This window comes from Pleurodeles waltl, chromosome 3_1, assembly GCF_031143425.1.
Source record: "Pleurodeles waltl isolate 20211129_DDA chromosome 3_1, aPleWal1.hap1.20221129, whole genome shotgun sequence".
NCBI classification, from domain to species: domain Eukaryota; kingdom Metazoa; phylum Chordata; class Amphibia; order Caudata; family Salamandridae; genus Pleurodeles; species Pleurodeles waltl.
Genome location: NC_090440.1, coordinates 777,674,040 through 777,692,695, shown reverse-complemented (window position 1 = coordinate 777,692,695; position 18,656 = coordinate 777,674,040).

Sequence of the window (18,656 nt, the reverse complement as noted above, 5' to 3'; positions counted from 1 at the left end):
AAAGGGCTTCAGAAGAAAGCTTGTGTTTTTTTCCCTGAACATGGCACCAACAAAGGATTTATGGTGCTTAAATCACCATCTTGTCAACTTTCAGGAACAGGCAGACTGGAATCAGAAAACCACATTTCATTGAAAAAGGAGATTTGTTATAGTCCATTACATGTGGAACCATGGTACCTTAATGTTCTATGTTATGCTTGGGAGAACCATGTTTACAGTAGAATGTGGGAGAAGAGAAGGAGGGATCAAATGGTTGAGGAGGACTGGATTTTGCCTGATTGAGATGATATGCTGGTGGAATTAAAGGAAGACTTTTGATCTAAATTGCATCTGGGGATCTTAAAATACATGCTGTCACTTTTTTCACTTTTTAGAAAAAATAATTTATATGGTGGAATGTTCCATCAAGTGTGCAATCAAAACTGACGAGAACATTAATTTGCAAAGTCAATAGTACTTGGTGAGGCAGCATTATTTTTAATTCTTAATTTTTTGCAAACTTTCAGAAGGCATTAAAAGTGTATAAGTAATAATCAGTAAAAATGCAGCAATCTAATGGTGTGACGCACATGTTCATAAAAAATAAGTAGGTAGTGCCATATTGCAAAAATATATTTAAAAACTAAAATGAAGACAGATATGAAAGATGATATTGGCCTACCAAACCTTGCACTCAAGTGGACTACTTTGTAAGTGGACGCACGCATGTATACAAACAAAATGTCATCACTCACGGGGAAGAGAGCCAATGGGTAGAGTGAGCCACCCTATCGCTACATGCTGCGTGCTGTGATGGGCAGAGGCTGAATGTGAATGACTCTTGTGGATGGACATATACATATTATACATTTTTAGCAAAACATACCGCCTATGAGACAACTAAAACTGACTCTAGGCCAGACATAAAAGTGCAATTGGTTTAGATAATGTGTTAAACACTGGAGAAACAGTCTCAGTGAGTCAGACATGCATGTGACTGGAAGCTGACTATTTGCTTTGTGCTTCTACCTTTTGAACATTAGCCTGCACATTTTCCTATAACAATAATTTATGTTAATGTGTGTTTATTCCTATGATATGTTTACTTTCTAGTTCATCTCTCAAAGTCACACCCCTCCTACCTACTGCACTGTCACATGAATTTAAATAAAATTATGATTTGACATCTTTCATAACACAAAAATAAATTGCCTGGAAATATAATAACCTTAAAAATATGAGAGACATATTTTGTTTAACAGAGGAAGGGTCATTCTACACTGCAAAACTTCAAAATTCCCAATACAACAGCTGTGCTTGCTAATGACAGTTAATGTACTATTTATGAGGCCATATAAGACTGCATATAATCACATAGAACATCATCAATTATTCCATGGAAAATATCATTTAAGGCACTACATATGGCATCAACTGGCAGTCGTCAAAAGTGTGCTCCATTTGGTAAAAAAAAGCTGGGCTTTCAACTCATTGGATGTAACATGAAAGTGAAGCAGACACCATGCACATCACATCAGATATTGCGGTGTGGGTACCTGTTAGAAGTGGGGTCTTTGGTTGGCAGTCAGGTTACCCCCATCCAAGGAAGAACCCTCACTCTAGTCAGGGTAAAGGAGAATCACTCTCAGCTAATACCCTCTCACCCCCTGGTAGCTTGGCACGGGCGGGAAGGCTTATCTTCAGAGCGCTAGGGGTTAAGTATTTGTACCAACACACACAGTAACATAATGAAAACACTACAAAATGGCACAACACAGGTTTAGAAAAATAGAAAATATTTATCTAAACAAAACAAGATCAAAACAACAAAAATCCAACATACACAAGTCAAGTTAATATTTTTAAAAGTAAAAGAGTCTTAAATCCTTGAGAAAATAGGTAAAACACTGTTAGCGTTGAAAAGTATTTGGGTAGCATCAAAATAACACACACGGGCGAGTATGCATCAAAAAAGGTAAGCGGTGCATCAATTTCTCACCCGCAAGTGAGACCGTGCATCATTTATCCTTCTTCGGTTGGGTCGGTGGGTGTCGTATTTCCTCCCCGCAGGGGACGATGCGTCAATCCGAGCAGCACTCGGGTCTGGGCAGGTGTTGCATCGTTTTTCCACACCCAGCAAGGTTTGCGTAAAAAATCCTGCCACACGGTATCAGCAAAACCGCGCATTGTGGGTTGTGACATTATCAGCCTTCATCAGCGGGTGTTGTGCATCATTCTTCCAGCTCCGTGTGTCGATTTTGCAGCTGCAATGCTGGAGGATTGTTGATTTCTGCTTTGAAGTCGGGGGAGCGTCGTTTTTCACCCACATCTTGGAAGGTGCGTCAAATTTTTCCCTGCATGGCGGTCTGTGTGTGGATTTTCAGTCTTGGTCTGCCAGCTCCACCTTCCAAGGCCCCAGGAACTGGATGGGGCACCACTTGGCAGGGCAGGAGTCTCAGCAGAGAGTCAAGGTGCTGGCAGGAGAAGTCTTTGATGGCCCTGAGACTTCAACAACAGGAGGCAAGCTCAGGACAAGCCCTTGGAGATTTCTTCACAAGCAGGAAGGCACACAAAGTTCAGTCTTTATCCTCTTGCACAGGCAGAAGCAGCAACTGCAGGATAGCTCCACAAAGCACAGTCTCAGGCAGGGCAATACTTCTTTTCAGATCTTCAGCTCTTCTCCAGGCAGAGGTTCCTCTTAATGTCCAAAAGTGATCTAAAGTCTGTGGTTTTGGGTGCCCTTCTTATACCCATTTTGGCCTTTGAAATAGGCTTACTCAAAAGGAAAGTCTCTCTTGTTTGTGAAATCCTGCCTTGCCCAGGCCAGGCCCCAGACACACACCAGAGGGTTGGAGACTGCATTATGTGAGGGCTGGCACAGCCCTTTCGGGTGTAAGTGACCACTCCTCCCCTCCTTCCGAGCACAGATGGTTCATCAGGATATGTAGGCTACACCCCAGCTCCCTTTGTGTCACTGTCTAGAAAGAGGTGCAAAGAAGCCCAACTGTCAAACTGACCCAGACAGGGAAACTACAAACAGGCAGAGTCACAGAATGGTTTAAGCAAGAAAATGCCCACTTTCTAAAGGAGGCATTTTCAAACACACAATTTCAATACCAACGTTTCTAAAAGATGTATTTATAAATTGTGAGTTCAGAGACCCCAAACTCGACATGTCTATCTGCTCACAAAGGGACTCTACGCTTTAATCACTTTTAAAGGCAGCCCACATGTTAACCTATGAGAGAGATAGGCCTTGCAACAGTGAAAACCGAATTTAGCAGTATTTTACTGTCAAGAATTATAAAACACATTAGTATATGTCCTACCATAAACATACACTGCACCCTGCCACTGGGGCTACCTAGGGCCTACCTTAGGGGTGCCTTACATGTAAGAAAAGGGAAGGGGTAGGCCTGGCAAGTGGGTATACTTGCCAAGTCGAATTGGCAATTAAAATCTGCACACACAGACACTGAAGTGGCAGGTCTGAGCCATGTTTACAGGGCTACTAATGCGGGTAGCACAACCAGTGCTGCGGGCCCACTAGTAGCATTTGATTTACAGGCCCTGGGCACCTCTAGTGCACTGTACTAGGGAATTACCAGTAAATCAAATATGCCAATCCTGGAAACCCAATTACATACATATTTTATAAAGGAGCACTTTAGCACTGGATAGCAGTGGTAAAGTGTCCAGAGTAACAAAAACAGCCAAAACAGAGTCCAGCACACATTAACAACCTGGGAAACAGAGGCAAAAAGTTAGGGGAGACCACGCCAAGGAGGAAAAGTCTAACACCCCAGCTGAAAGGGGGGGAGCAACTACCCAAGTTCATGGGAGTTCTCATCACTATGGCGGAAAAATCTGGGCAGACCCTCAGCATTGGCGTGTTCTGTGCCAGGGCGGTGTTCCACCGTAAAGTCCATCCCATGTAGGGAAATGGACCACCTCAACAGTTTTGTATCCCCCCCCCCTTCCTCTGCATTAACCATCTGAGGGGCCTGTGGTCGGTCTGACCCTAGAAGTGAGTCTCAAACAAGTAGGGTCTTAGCTTCTTCAGCACCCAGACCACAGCAAAAGCTTCATGTTCTATGGCACTCCACCTACGTACCCTGGTAATGAAGGCTACTGGTTGATCTAAGCCCAATTCGTTAAGCTGTGAGAGTACTGCTCCAATACCATGCTCTGAAGCATCTGTTTGCACAACATACTCCTTGGAGTAGTTGGGTGCCTTTAGCACAGGGACTGTGCACATGGCAGCCTTCAGGGCATCAAAAGTCATCTCGCAAGACTCAGTCCAGATCACCTTTCTGGGCTGCTTTTTGGAGGTCAACTCAGTCAAGGGAGCATCAATTGTGCCCTACCACTGACAAGCCTCCTATAGTATCCGGTGAGACCTAAAAAGGCTCGCACTTCAGTTTGGGCCTTTTAGGCTCCCAAACCTGAATTGTATCAATCTTTGGCTGTAGGGGTGCCACCTGGCCACTCCCCCCTGGTGTCTCAAGTACACCACAGATCCCTGTCCTATTTGGCACTTGCTTGCCTTAATAGTGAGTCCTGCCTTTTGCAGGGCCTTCAACACTTTACAGAGGTGTTGCAAGTGTTCCTCCCATGTGGAACTGAAAACAACAATGTCATCCAGGTAGGTGGCACCAAACTCATCCACCCCAGCCAACACCTGGTTGAGCAAACTCTGAAAGGTCGAAGGTGCATTTGTCATCCCAAATTGCATCACCTTAAACTGAAAGTGCCCATCTGGGGTAGAAAATGCAGACATCTCCTTGGCTCCCTCAGTCAAGGCAATCTGCCAATACCCAGATGTTAAATCAAACGTGCTGAGGTATTTGGCAGCTCCCAACCGATCTATGAGCTAATCAGCTAGGGGATGGAGTGCGCATCAGTTTTAGTGACCGCATTACGACCCCAGTAGTCCATGCAGAACTGGAGTTCTGGGACGGCACCAGCAGCAGCAGCCTTTGGGACCAAAACCACAGGGCTGGCCCAAGGACTGCTGGAATGCTCAATAACCCCTAGGGTTAACATCTTGGATACCTCATCCTTGATGCTAGCCCTGACCTTGTCAGCCACCCTGTAAACTTTTTGTTTAATGTTAGTACTGTCCCCAGTGTCCACATCATGTGTGCACAAGTGTGTGACCCCTTGGATCAAGGAAAACAGTGAGGCGAACTGTCCTAACACCTGGGGACAGGCCCTCTGCTGCTCTGCAGTCAGGGAGGGGGAGAGGTTCACTCTCTCCACAGACCCATCTTTTTCTCCTGCAGACAGGAGGTCAGGAAGAGGCTCACTCTCCTTCTCTACCCCGTCATCTGTCGCTAGGAGCATGGACAACTGTGTCCACTCAAAGTGTGGCTTGAGCTGGTTAATAATCCGGACCCTTTAAGGGTTCCTGGGAGTCTGCAAGTTCACCTAGGTAGGTGACTTCACTCTTACACTCCACCACCTCAAATGGCCCAGTCCATTTCTCCTGGAGTGCCCTAGGCTCCACTGGTGCCATCACCAACACTTTTTGTCCAGGTTGAAAGTTGACCAGAGTGGCATTCTGGTCATACCACCTTTTTATGTCCTCCAGGCTTGCTTCTAGGTTGTCCTGTGTGAGACTCCTGAAGCGGGCAGTCTGGTTTCTCAGAGCCAGCATGTAACTGAATACATCCTGGGGGGGTTTACTAGGTGCTTTTTCCAAAGCCTCCTTGACCAGACTTAAAGGTCCCCTCACAGGGTGGCCACAGATCAGCTCAAAGGGACTAAACCCAAGTCCCTTTTAAGGCATCTCCCGCTAGGCAAACAGAAGGCATGGCAAAAGGACGTCCTACTTCTGCCTCAAGGGCTCTGACAGGCCCATAATCATGCCTTTCAAGGTGCAGTTGAATCTCTCAACCATACCATTACTTTGGGGGTGGTAAGGTGTGGTGAACTTATACATTACCCCACACACCTTCCGCAGAGACTTCATATAAGTATATATGAAGTTGGTATCCCTATCAGATACCACTTCCTTGGGGAACCCCATACGGGTAAAAGCTCCCATCAAGGCACGGCACACCACAGGGGCAGTGATTGATCTTAAAGGAAGGGCTTCTGGGGTAGCGGGTATCATGGTCCACCAAGACCAGGATAAACCTGTTTCCCATGGCAGTCTTGGGATCCAGAGGCCCCACAATGTCATTGCTAACCCTTTCAAAGGGGGTACTGACAACAGGAAAAGGTTGAAGGGGAGCCTTACATTTTCCCTCACTCTTGCCACTTGCCTGACAAGTTGGGCAAGACCTACAATGAGCATCAGAGTGTCTGCACATTTGGGGCCAATAGAAGTGGGTGACAAGCCGCTCACAGGTCTTGTCCTGCCCCAAATGACCACCTAAAGGCACATCATGAGCCAGACACAGTAGGAAGCCTCTGAAGCATTGGGGTACCACCAGCACACAGGCTGACCCAGGTTCAGGAATCTTAGGCTCGCTATATAGGAGGCCATCCTCCCAGTAAATCAGATGTGATCCAGGCTCCTTGCCAGATGTCTGGTCTGCAGCCTGCTGCCTCAAACCCTCCAGAGTAGGGCATGACTTCTGTGCCTCACAGAATGCTTCCCTGGTGGGCCCTCCTTTCTGCTGCCACTTTGACAACTCAGGGACCTCACCCAGTTCAGCCACCCGTTCCCCTGTAGGCTCCAGGGCCTCCTCCTCAGGTTCAGCCTCCTCCTGGACGTGGGAACTTCTGGGTCCGGTTTCCCACCCCTCTTGCCCTTCCTCCTTCTGGCAGACACCTGTGCCACTCTTTCAGGCTCCAGGGTCTCCTGATCACCCTGACGGGCTGCCATAGACCTGGTGGATACGCATACCCACTCAGGCAGACCCAACATCTCCAAGTGTGACCTGTGTTCCACCTCCTTCCAAGGGGAATCCTCCAGGTCATTGCCAAGCAAACAATCTACAGGCATGGTTGTACTCACAGCTACCTTCAGGGAACCTGAGACCCCCTCACACCCATTCAAAGGGAACCTGCGCCACTCTGCATAGGTGCTCTGAGTTGTCTACTGCAACTATTTGGTGAAGTATCCGGGGAAACATCTGCTCTTCAGACACCAGGTGACCCCTCACTGTAGTCACACTGGCTCCTGTGTCTCTCAGAGCCTCCACCCTCTGTCCATTGATGGTCATCCACTGCCTGTACTTCTTAGTGTTCTCAGGCACTAGGGTTCTTTGGACCATCTCACTGTCCCCTAGTGACAGGGCTCCCACCCACCAACTCCTCCCCAAGCACTACACTAGCCAAACCCTGGGACTGTGCACCAGTGGATGCTGGTGTACTCTTGGGGCATTTGAGGTGCCCCCTCACATGACCCACCTGGTCACATGCATAGCACTTACGTGGGGGACCCCCCATGGCTTCTTCCCACTGGGGGCTGGGAATCCTTGCCCTTGGAATCAGAATGGGACCTTTAGAGAACTCCCCCTGTTTAACCTTACCCCCCCTTTCTTCTCAGAGGGACCCTGCCCACCCTTGGCGTGGTCTCCCCATACCTCTTTTGGACCCTGGTGCTCTCCCAGTGGTCCACTTCCTGCACAAGCTCCCTGGGGTCAGTCAGCTTGCTGTCAATCAGGTGCTGGTTCAGCTCTGGAAAACATAAACTGTACCATTGCTCCCAAGCAATCAGATTGTAAAGCCCCTCATACATTGTCACCTTACTGCCCTTCACCCAACCATCCAGTGACCTGCAGAATGAATCAACACACTCCAACCATGTTTGGGATTCCTTCTTCTAATAGGACCTATACGTGTCCTTATACTGATCAGGGGTGAGACCATACCTAGTGATCTTGGCATCCTTCATGATAGGGTAAGTGAGCTCCTGGGGATCCCCTAAGGATGTCAGAGTATCTCTTCGCTCTACCTCAAAGTGCTTCCACAGACCCGTCCCCCAATGAGCTTCAGGGACCAAATTCATAAGGAGAGCAGACTCATACCCCTTAAACCACAGCAGTATGTCATCCTCCACCTTGTAATCCTTCACAAGTTCCCTAGGAATGTGCACCCTCTTCTGAGGCTGCACTGTGATGTTGCTGCCACCATCCCTACTAGACTGGCTCCTCTGTTCCAGCTCCCTCAAGCTGAGCTCATGAGCCAACAATGACTTGTTCTCTTCTATGGTCATCCTCATTTTCTCTAACTTCAACTGGTGAGCCCTTTCTGCCTGTCTGTACCGCAACTCTTCAGACCCTTAGACAAGACACTGATACCTGCCCTGGAGATCCTCCCCCCAGACAGAACAGGCCCACCTACAATAACAATACCATTGTGAATACTCTGCCCCTCCCCTCCTCCTCACCCTCATCCTCCTCTTCCGTGTGATCCTCAGCTTCCTTGGCTGCCACCCAGGCCCTCAGTTCCTTTTGCAGCTCCTCCTTCCTTGTGGAGCTCTAAATGGGGCATGCAAGATCCTTACAGAACTCTTTCAATTGGGCCACTGTGTAACTCTCCAGTTTCCCTACATCAAAAGCAGCTCCACCTGATGCATCTCCAGACTGAGACATAATGAAAAGTCAACAGAAGTGCAAAGTTCCAAAGGCAGAAAACAAGTTCCCAAAAGTCAATCAAGGATTACCTCAAAATGGAAGTAGGGAAAAATCCAAAAAAGAGAAAAAGCTAAATCACAATACAAGTAGTGTGTGGTCACGCAGTGGTCTGCACTGAAAACAGTTGTGTACACTTAATCACTGTATGTCAATACAAATACAAGTCCAATCCCAACCACTGATCATCAATGTTAGAAATGGGGTCTTTGGTTGGCAGTAAGGTTATCCCCTGTCCAAGGAAGGACCCTCACTCTAGTCAGGGTAAAGGAGAATCACACTCAGCTAACCCCCGCGCACCCCTTTGGTAGCTTGGCACGAGCAGGCAGGCTTAACTTTAGAGTGCTAGGTGTAAAGTATTTGTACAAACACACACACTAATTTAATGAAAACACTACAAAATGACACAACACAGGTTTGGAAAAATAGAGAATATTTATCTAAATAAAACAAGTCCAAAACGGCAAAAATCCATCATACATAAGTCAAGTTAGCAATTTTAAAAGCAAAAGAGCCATAAATCCTTGATAAAATAGGTAAAACACTGTTAGCATTGAAAAGTACCTGGGTAGCATCAAAATAACACACATGGGCGAGTGTGCGTTGAACAAGGTAAGTGGTGCATCGATTTCTCACCCGCAAGTGGAACCGTGCGTCGTTTCGCCTTCTCCGTTTGGGTTGGCGTACGCCGTTGTTCCTCCCTGCAGGGGAGCGATGCATCAATCCGGGCATCACTCGGGTCCGGGCAGGCGTTGCATCGTTTTTCCGCACCCAGCAAGGTTTGCGTTGAAAATCCTGCTGCACGGTAATAGCAAAACCGCGCAGTGTGGGTTGGGTTTTCCATTCTTCCAGCTCCATGCATTGATTTTCCAGTTGCGAGGCCGGTAGAGTGTCGATTTCTGCTGCGAATCCGGCGGTGCGTTGTTTTTCCACAGCGTCTTGGAATGTGCAGTGAATTTTTCCCCGCTTGGTGGTCTGTGCGTGGACTTTCAGTCTTGCTCTGCCAGCTTCACCTTCCAAGGCCCCAGAAACTGGATAGGGCACCACTTGGCAGGGCAGGAGTCTCAGCAGATAGTCCAGGTGCTGGCAGGAGAAGTCTTTGATGGCCCTGAGACTTCAACAACAGGAGGCAAGCTCTAAATCATGCCCATTTCTTCACAAGCAGAAAGGCACACAAAGTCCAGTCTTTGTCCTCTTGCACAGGCAGAAGAAGCAAATGCAGGATAGCTCCACAAAGCACAGTCTCAGGCAGGGCAGCTCTTCTTTTCAGATCTTCAGCTCTTCTCCAGGCAGAGGTTCCTCTTGATGTCCAGAAGCGATCGAAAGTCTGTGGCCCATTTTGGCCTTTGAAGTAGGCTTGCTTCCAAGGAAAGTCTCTCTTGTTTGTGAAATCCTGCCTTGCCGTGGATAGGCCCCAGACGCACACCAGAGGGTTGGAGACTGCATTGTGTGAGCGCAGGCACAGCCCTTTCAGTTGTAAGTGACCACTTCTCCCCTCCTTCCGAGCACAGATGGCTCATCAGGATATGTAGGACACACCCCAGCTCCCTTTGTGTCACTTTCTAGAGAGAGGTGCAAACAGCCCAACTGTCAAACTGACCCAGACAGGGAATCCAGAAACAGGCAGAGTCACAGAATGGTTTAGGCAAGAAAATGCCCACTTTCTAAAAGTGGCATTTTCAAACATACAATCTCAAAGCCAACTTTACCGAAAGATGTATTTTGCAATTTAGAGCTCAGAGGCCCCAAACTCCACATATCTATTTGCTTCCAAAGGGAATCTACGCTTTAATAATTTGTAAAGGCAGCCCCCATGTTAACCAATGAGAGAGATAGGCCTTGCAACAGTAAAAACCGAATTTGGCATTATTTCACTGCCAGGACATATAAAACACATTAGTATATGTCCTACCTTAAACATACACTGAACCCTGCCCAGGAGGCTTCCTAGGGCCTACCTTAGCAGTGTCTTACATGGAAGAATAGGGAAGGTGTAGGCCTGGCAAGTGGGTACACTTGCCAAGTCGAATTGGCAGTTAAAATATGCACACACAGACACTGAAGTGGCAGGTCTGAGCCATGTTTGCAGGGCTACTAATGTGGGTGGCACAACCAGTGCTGCAGGCTTACTAGTAGCATTTGATTTACAGGCCCTTGGCACATCTAGTGCACTGTACTAAGGACATACCAGTAAATCAAATATGCCAATCATGGAAAGTCAATTACATACACATTTTATACAGGAGCACGTCTGCACTGAATAGCAGTGGTAAAGTGCCCAGAGTAACAAAAACAGCCAAAACAGAGTCCAGAACACATCAACAACCTGGGAAACAGAGGCAAAAGGTTAGAGGAGACTACACCAAGGATGAAAAGTCTAACAGTACCATTGACCCTCCATCCAACCTTTGCACACACATACCTCTCCCAGTCAAAAATACAAGACACAGTACTTGAGATGTCCCATCTACACCTGAATTCCAGCCTAACAGACCATCCATTTTGTGACATCTATGAATAAGTCAAGCATTCTGACTCAGTGAACATAAAGACATACATTGTGGACTACCTCTCCCTAGAGACCTGCATATTAACATAATAATAATGGACATCAAACATGTTAGAGAGTGTAAGGGGAAAGCATACATGGTGCACTGACTCCAATTTATAAAAGAGAAAAGCGCTCAATGTACTGCGCTGACAGGTCCAGCACACAGGGTGCTATGGTCCATTTGACGTGTGAAAATAACAGAGGGTAAAGTTGAAAAATACCAGCATACATGAAGTGCCTTGTGTATTGTCCACTGACCCATTTGTTATGCCCATACAGTGGATTGTCATAATAGTATTCCTGTGGGTCAATTAGACTTCCCAGGATGGATGGACAGGCTGCACAAAATCATTGTTCTTGTATGTGCAATACACATTGTTTGAAAAGGGTATTCTTTTGGTGACCAACAATCACCCATGAATATCCCAGTGCATGACTCACTCCAGCAGCATCAATGACTCACATCCATTTGATGATAACCTCCCTAAGTATGCCTGAAATGGTGCATATGTCCCATTTTATGAGATCTTTAATTTACGCCGCCATCTGAACCCTATAGTGTACCTGAGTCCAAAGTTATTTTTAAATGGGCCTTTGGATTAGTGAGTGGCCACCAAAACCCTAGTTTATATGCTTCATCCTTTCTGAGAGATGGTTCAGGAGGACAGAATGAGTTAATATCTTTCCTCAGGATGCATTGACTACCACTGACAAAAACACAGCTTTTATTTGCTGACTTGGTGTCCTCTCTTGCTGAATGTCCAGATCATCTGGCTCAGGGCCATCAGGAAGGGAGAATAGAAGGGCAGTTTACCATCTGCATCTGGTCACCTTCGCACAATTCAGCTTGATGACTCCAACACAAAGAATAAGATCAAAAACTGGTCAACGTAAAACACATTTTAAATTTTTTAAACCTAGGTTCAACCCCCTGGTAGCTTTGGCACAGAGTAGAAATCCTTAACAATCAATTCATAAAAAATGAACAATTTATTGAGCAAAATGACACCAAAACAACACAAATCCAAAATGCAAAACTAAAGATCGGAATTGTTGAAGATTTAAGACAAAAAGTATCAAGAAAAAGTAGAGTAACCTGTTTGCTAAATTCTAAATAAGGCCCATAGTCTAGGGGATGGTAGTGAAAATCCTCCAGCATTGCAGGGTTGCTGGTTGTATCCACTTTAGTCCTCTGAAAGGCAAATAGCCATTGGGCGAGGTCCACCTAAAGCTGTTGATTTTGACAGGAAATTATTTGAGTTGGAAAATTCAAATGACATGCCGATTTAAGTCATCTCAGTGGCTGAACACTTTCTGCACTTTTGCCTGGCGAAGATTTCTGCCTTTGGATGAAAGTCCTGATTTAAAGTTTTGCAGACAGGGTACTCCATGACAAACTTGACAGAATGCCCTTCCTACCAAACCCTCAGTTCGCCTGCCTCATTTAGAGATGGGTGGACCTTAATTGTTCCATTTACAGAGCCCAGATTGGCTCAGTTGGTTGAATACTTCCTCCCATGGCACAACAGAGAAGGGATCATTGGAGGAAAGACGTTACATCACCCGTTTTATTCAGGGGGAAAGTGTGATGTCTTTTTTCCTGTCACCACCAGGAAAACCCTGGCAGTCAGAGACAGGAAAGAAACAGAAAACTCCCAGGGTTTGGGGGGTCATTAGATTTTGGTTTAAAAAAAAAACTCCTACAAAAATGATGGTAGCTATATACCAATCTTTTAGCACACCGGATGCAACCGCTTTGACGGTATTTCCTTTCAATGTACAGAGATGACCTCAGAGCTGGCAGTCATCCCTTAGTTTGGCAGGTGGAGTACCCTCAGAATGGCAAATTTAATTTTCTGTGCCTTCCCGACAGACACTACCACTTCTGCCAAACTTTAAATCAGGCCCTAAGGGGCAATTTTTTCACATTAAACTGCTGTAACGCAGTTTTGCGTGAAAAAGTACACCGCCGGCTAGCGCTATTCCAAGAGGCCGGCTGGGCATCAAAGTAATGGAATGACGGTAGCCGGGGGTAAGGTCCGGCTAGCATCTTGAACAAGGACGCTAGCTGGGTGGGGGAGGCGTAGGGGGAACAGAAGGTTGTGTGTCAAAGGATGACGCTAGTATGGTCAGAGGCATAAAAATGCCCCCAACAAGACTAGCGTAAATTGTTGACGTAAAACCCTCATGGACATGACTCCTGTTTTAGTAAAGACAGGAGTCATGTCCACCACCCAAATGGCCATGCCCAGCAGACACATGTCCGCTGGGCATGGCCATTGGGCCCAGTGCCATGCAAGGGGGCCCAAGTTAGGCCCCCTATGGCACTTAAAAAAATCTAATATACTTACCTGTACTTACACTACTTACCTGGGATGTGGTCCCCCCCATCCTGTGGTGTCCCTCTGGGGTGGGTGGGGGTGTCCCTGGGGCTAGGGAAAGGTACCTGTGGGCCCATTCCATGGTCTCTGACCATGGAACTAGGCCCACAGGTCTCCTAACGCCTGCCCTGCCCAGGTGTTAAATAATGGCACTAAGCACTCTTAGCACCATTATTTAAGGGCACCTTCCCCCATGCATGATTTGAGCACGGGGGCTAAATATGGCACTAAGGCCATATCATCATATGTTGCATGGGAACGATTATCTTGCATCTCATTGACGCAAGGTAGTTTCCTGCACGCAAACAATGATGCTAACTCCAAAAGCTAGATGGGTCTAACGCCAATCTATAAATATGGAGTTAGGTTTGCGCCAAATATGTGTAAAAAATGCAAAGCAAGTGTGAATCTGGGCCTTAGTCTCTTTATTGGAGCTCAAACTCCTTCAGCAGGGCAAAGCTACAGGCTGTATCCACCATAATCCTCTGGTAGTCAGATGTCCTCAGCGCGGGGTCCTGTTCAAGATCTGGAGGTCATGTAAGCGCCAACTTTTCGGATTTTCAGGGACAACTCCTCTTGATCATTCCTAAGACTCCCAGAACCTTAGTGACAGAAGTTAGGGGCCTGTTATCATTCCAGAAGAAGACATCAGTAAGGTTAAGTTCAGTTCCACTTGCAACTGGTCACTCCAGGAAAAAGGCTTTTTGCAGTTTTTTGTGTCTGTTTTGCTTCGCAGGAGGTCAGCTATCTCACCTTGGAGTCTACTTTCTAGTCCTAAATCTAATTAGGACAAGTTCCAACTCTTCATGTTTATATGGAGACCTCAAAAAGTCCAGTCATTTACAGGTCCAAAGAGTGTTCTGATGAGATTTGGTTAGGTGCCATGTTTGTAGGATTCACTAGCCAGTGGGTAGTGTTGGATCGTGGACACTCCCTAACAATGAGGAAAACGTTTCCAGGACCAACTCTTCCTTCTGGTGCAGGGCATTCTGTTCTGCCTTAAGGCAACCATTCCACAGAGCACAATTCTGAGTAAAATCCAAGGTGTCAGCAACTTTATGCCATTGGAGTCTGTTGGTGTGCCAGCAAGGAGTGTATTTAAGGAAAAGAACAGTCCTCTCCACCTATATTGCACAAAACAGGTTCTGAAACCAGTTCCTCCTTCCAGTGGGGGGGGGGAATGCAAAGGTACTTACAGATGGCAGAGGAAACAAAGACCTCTCGTCCCCAGGTCTGCCATTATACGTAACTGTGAATGGACTGGCCTTGCTCTGGTCCCTTTTAAGTTAATAAAGTTCTTGAGCTGATAAGTCTTACACCCATGTCTTCCTGGCAAAAGGCCTATGCTATTGTTTCTACTCTGGGAGTAGTTCTTACACCTCATTAAGGGGAATCACTGAGTGAGGCCAACTCCTTGCAGACTATTGCTAAATAACTTACTGGGGGCACAGTCAGACAAAGTATAACATTTTAAAACACACCTTCAACAACATATTTAAGAAACATCTACCCACTGAATTGGATTAATAATAAATATTAAAAAATGTTTTAATTATTGTAGTAGCATGTTCCAAGCAAACACAGGAGAGTTTTGTTTTTATTCTTAAGTTTAATGTTTGTCCTCATAGAACAGCTAATGCCCTTTTACATTGAAAGTGGAATTTTGGGGCTAGTCACTGTTAAATACTTGCCTGTACCACTTTTCAATATTGGGTACTCTACCAGGTGAGCAACAAGGCCTATTTAGGGGTGACGTATTTAATACTCAAAGTAGGTTTCTTTTCTGTCAAAAGACTTATTTTTTCACAGGCTGGCCTGCAGGTTTAAAAGCCAGGATACATAGGCAGGCCTAAAGCCATGTTTTCTAGTGGGTGGCACCACATGAGATGTACTCCACAGGTGACATTTAACTTTGCCTATCCTAGGTGTATTTCCTGCACCATATGCTATGGCTAAATAGGAGTCTGTCATGGGTCCATTTTAGTTAGTTAATTAGTCACAGTGATAGCTTAGCCTAGGCTTGAAGCCTGTGCCCTTTTACCCAGTTATCATGCTCTGCTGTTTTCATTCATTTTATTTTTCTAAATCATTTAGTGGTATTGTTTTAATTTGAATATTAGCTGCTATTCTGCAAAAGCATCATAATAAGTGCTGTGGATGGCATACTTTTTCACATGTTCTTTCACTGGAATTAAAAGAACTGAATGAGAGGCAAAGAGAATAATATTTTGTATTGCTGGCCCCAAACCTGCATAAAAAGTCCAGATCTTAGGTACATGCCCGCGTCAGACTTCTGTGTATGAACATAAACAGGTCCCCTATAAAAACATCTTGTAGGATAAAGGGCGTTGGAGGGGGTTTCCAGCCAGAATTTCCATCTATGCTGCATGTCAGTATTCGGTAGACCTAAGCCTTTGTGTCACCATGGAGCCCGGTCTGAAGCCTGGCGGCCTTACCTTGTACAAAGGCAATGGGCATTGGGTGTGCTTCTCCTGGAAACTGTATGGACAGATTTGGCTTACATTCCCATGCTCTCGCTTAGGGGCTAGTAATTATGCTTTTAGATAGGAATTTTGTATTCATGTGATTTCAAATATTTTGAGGTTGTTTACCTTCACATCTTTGATTTTCACAATTGTATTACTCCTCATTATCCTAATCATTGCAGCTCATGCATGTTATTGTAGATTGCAGTCCTTTCAATAAATGTATTGAAAACTGCCTTGCATCTCTTTTTTGCCTATGTGTTTGAGAGACTTGTATGTGAAGAGAAAAGGGTAGGACTTGTTTCTACTACAATTTCCCTGAGGGGTTTTCAGAGTCCATGCAAGGCTGCCACAAATCACCTTTAATGGTTGGGTTTTGGTGAGGTACTGCTAGTAAGCCGGGAGAGTTAGGCCGACAGCTGCCATCTGGTGTGGGAGTGACCTGGGAACAGATGTAGCAAACATTTGCGAGTCGCAAATGGCCCGATTCGCTATTTGCAACCTTGCAAAATCCGAAATGGGATGTAAAACTCCAATTTCCAAAGTGCAAATAGCGATGCGAGCCATTACTGACTCGCAAAATTTGTGACCTGATTTTGCAACCCGCAAATAGGAAGTCGCAATTTGCGAGTCGCAAACCATATGCAAAAGCCAGTCACAAATTGCGACTAGTCGCAAAAAGCCCATTTTGCACATCCAGATTACCACTGATTCAGAGCAGATGGTAACCAGAACCAAAGTATAAAAGGAGACCCAGATGGCATCTGGGCTACTCAAAATGGCTGAACTGTATGTGATAGCATGGAGGAGGAGAGTCCACGCCGCCCAGCAGAGGAGGAGGAGGAGACAGAGACATGAGAGGATATACCGAACCAGGCAGACACTGTTTCAACAAACTGAGGAGGAGATATATGACAAATATAGACTGAGCAGTGCAGCAATTTTAGAATTAATTGAACTACTTAATCCGCAGCTTGAACGACAGACAATGCACGGCAGCGCCATCCCTACACATGTTCAAGGGCTATGATGACTGCACCTCTTGGCCTCGGGTAGCTATCAGAGGGTGATTGCAGTAGCAGGTGGGGTATCCCAGAGTTCACTCTCACGATTCTTCAGATCATTCCTAGATGCCATACTCACACACATGTCCAGATATATATACCTACCCAGGAATGAGGCAGAAATTAACAGCACCAAGTTGGACTTCTACAGAATTGCCAACTTCCCTCATGTAATAGGGTGTGTGGATGGGACGCATATACAAATCTGCCCTCCTGCAAATCTGGAATATGTGTTCCGCAATAGGAAGTTTACTCACTCACTAAACATCCAGGTGGTATGTGATGCACATAATGTCATTACTGACATTGTATCTAAATTCCCAGGGAGTACACATGACTAATACATATTCAGGCACCGTGGGATACACCAACGCCTAGAACGTGGGGAGTTTGGAGACGGATATCTATTAGGTATTGCTGAATACACCCTGAAGCCTTACATACAGATCACTGTGGAAACCATTCATGCCCTGCTAACATTGCTTATTTTTGTCAAACAGGTGACAGTGCATATGCTCTAAGACCATGGATACTTACCCGTACCTAACACCTGGCAATGAATATGAGAGGCGTTATAACAGTGCACATCGGCGGACTAGAACTGTCATCGAGAGGACATACGGCAGTATGCCCCAGAAACAGCATTCAAGATTGTCGCCGCCTGTGGAATCCTACACAACATTGCCACCAGACGTGGGCTACATCTCAGCCCTGAAGACACAGATTCGGAGGATGAGGAGCAAGAGCTACCACACCGACAGCCTGGGGATAGAAGCATTGCAAACCAAGGCAGACAGAGACGGAACCGCATTGCAACCCAATACTTTGTCAGGTACGTGGCAATTGTCACCACACTCACTGATGTCTGACACACATAGCCCAGTTGTGTAGTGAAACAAACAAAACTTTTTTATTACTAAACAACATGGGGAAAGAAAAGTGTTGTCTGTCACAGCCTGTAATAGTCCAAATGTGATGAAGACACATTATAAGTCATGTGCCTCATGAACAGTGCTTTATGGTGGCTCTCACCCTCATCCTTGAGTGGCCAGCATGGCTCATCCCTGGTGGGTCCCCTGACCCCTGCTGTGCACTACCACTCCGTAGCACACGGGATTCACTGGCAGACATGCTACTGATGGTAGACCCCTCCTCACTGTCCTGAGGGGTCTCGTCTGTGCCCCTTGCAGCCTGCCTACTTTCCATCAGGTCCACAGCATGGCTGATGAGGCCAAGTCCACGCGCCACATCGCCAGCAAAGTGTCCAAGTTCCACTTGTAGGCTGACTGACCATCTAGAGAGGCCTGTTGTATTGGTTGCAAGATGCCCAATGGATGCAGCCAGGCGGTAAAATTGTGCTGATGTGTCGCGCTCCCTGCGCCTTGCATGTTGTCGGTCTGCCACAAGTTCTGTCACCAGATGGCGGATGGTCTGTGTGAGATCCCCCAAATGATCAATAATCCTGGTGAACTGGCTGTTCAAATCCGCCAGCCCATTGGTCATGCTGCTCTGCATCCTGTTGAGGGTTCTTGTTATTGTCCTTACCTGTCTATTTTGCATGTGCTGACCATGGATGATGGATGCCTCCAAGCCTGCGAAGCCTGCAT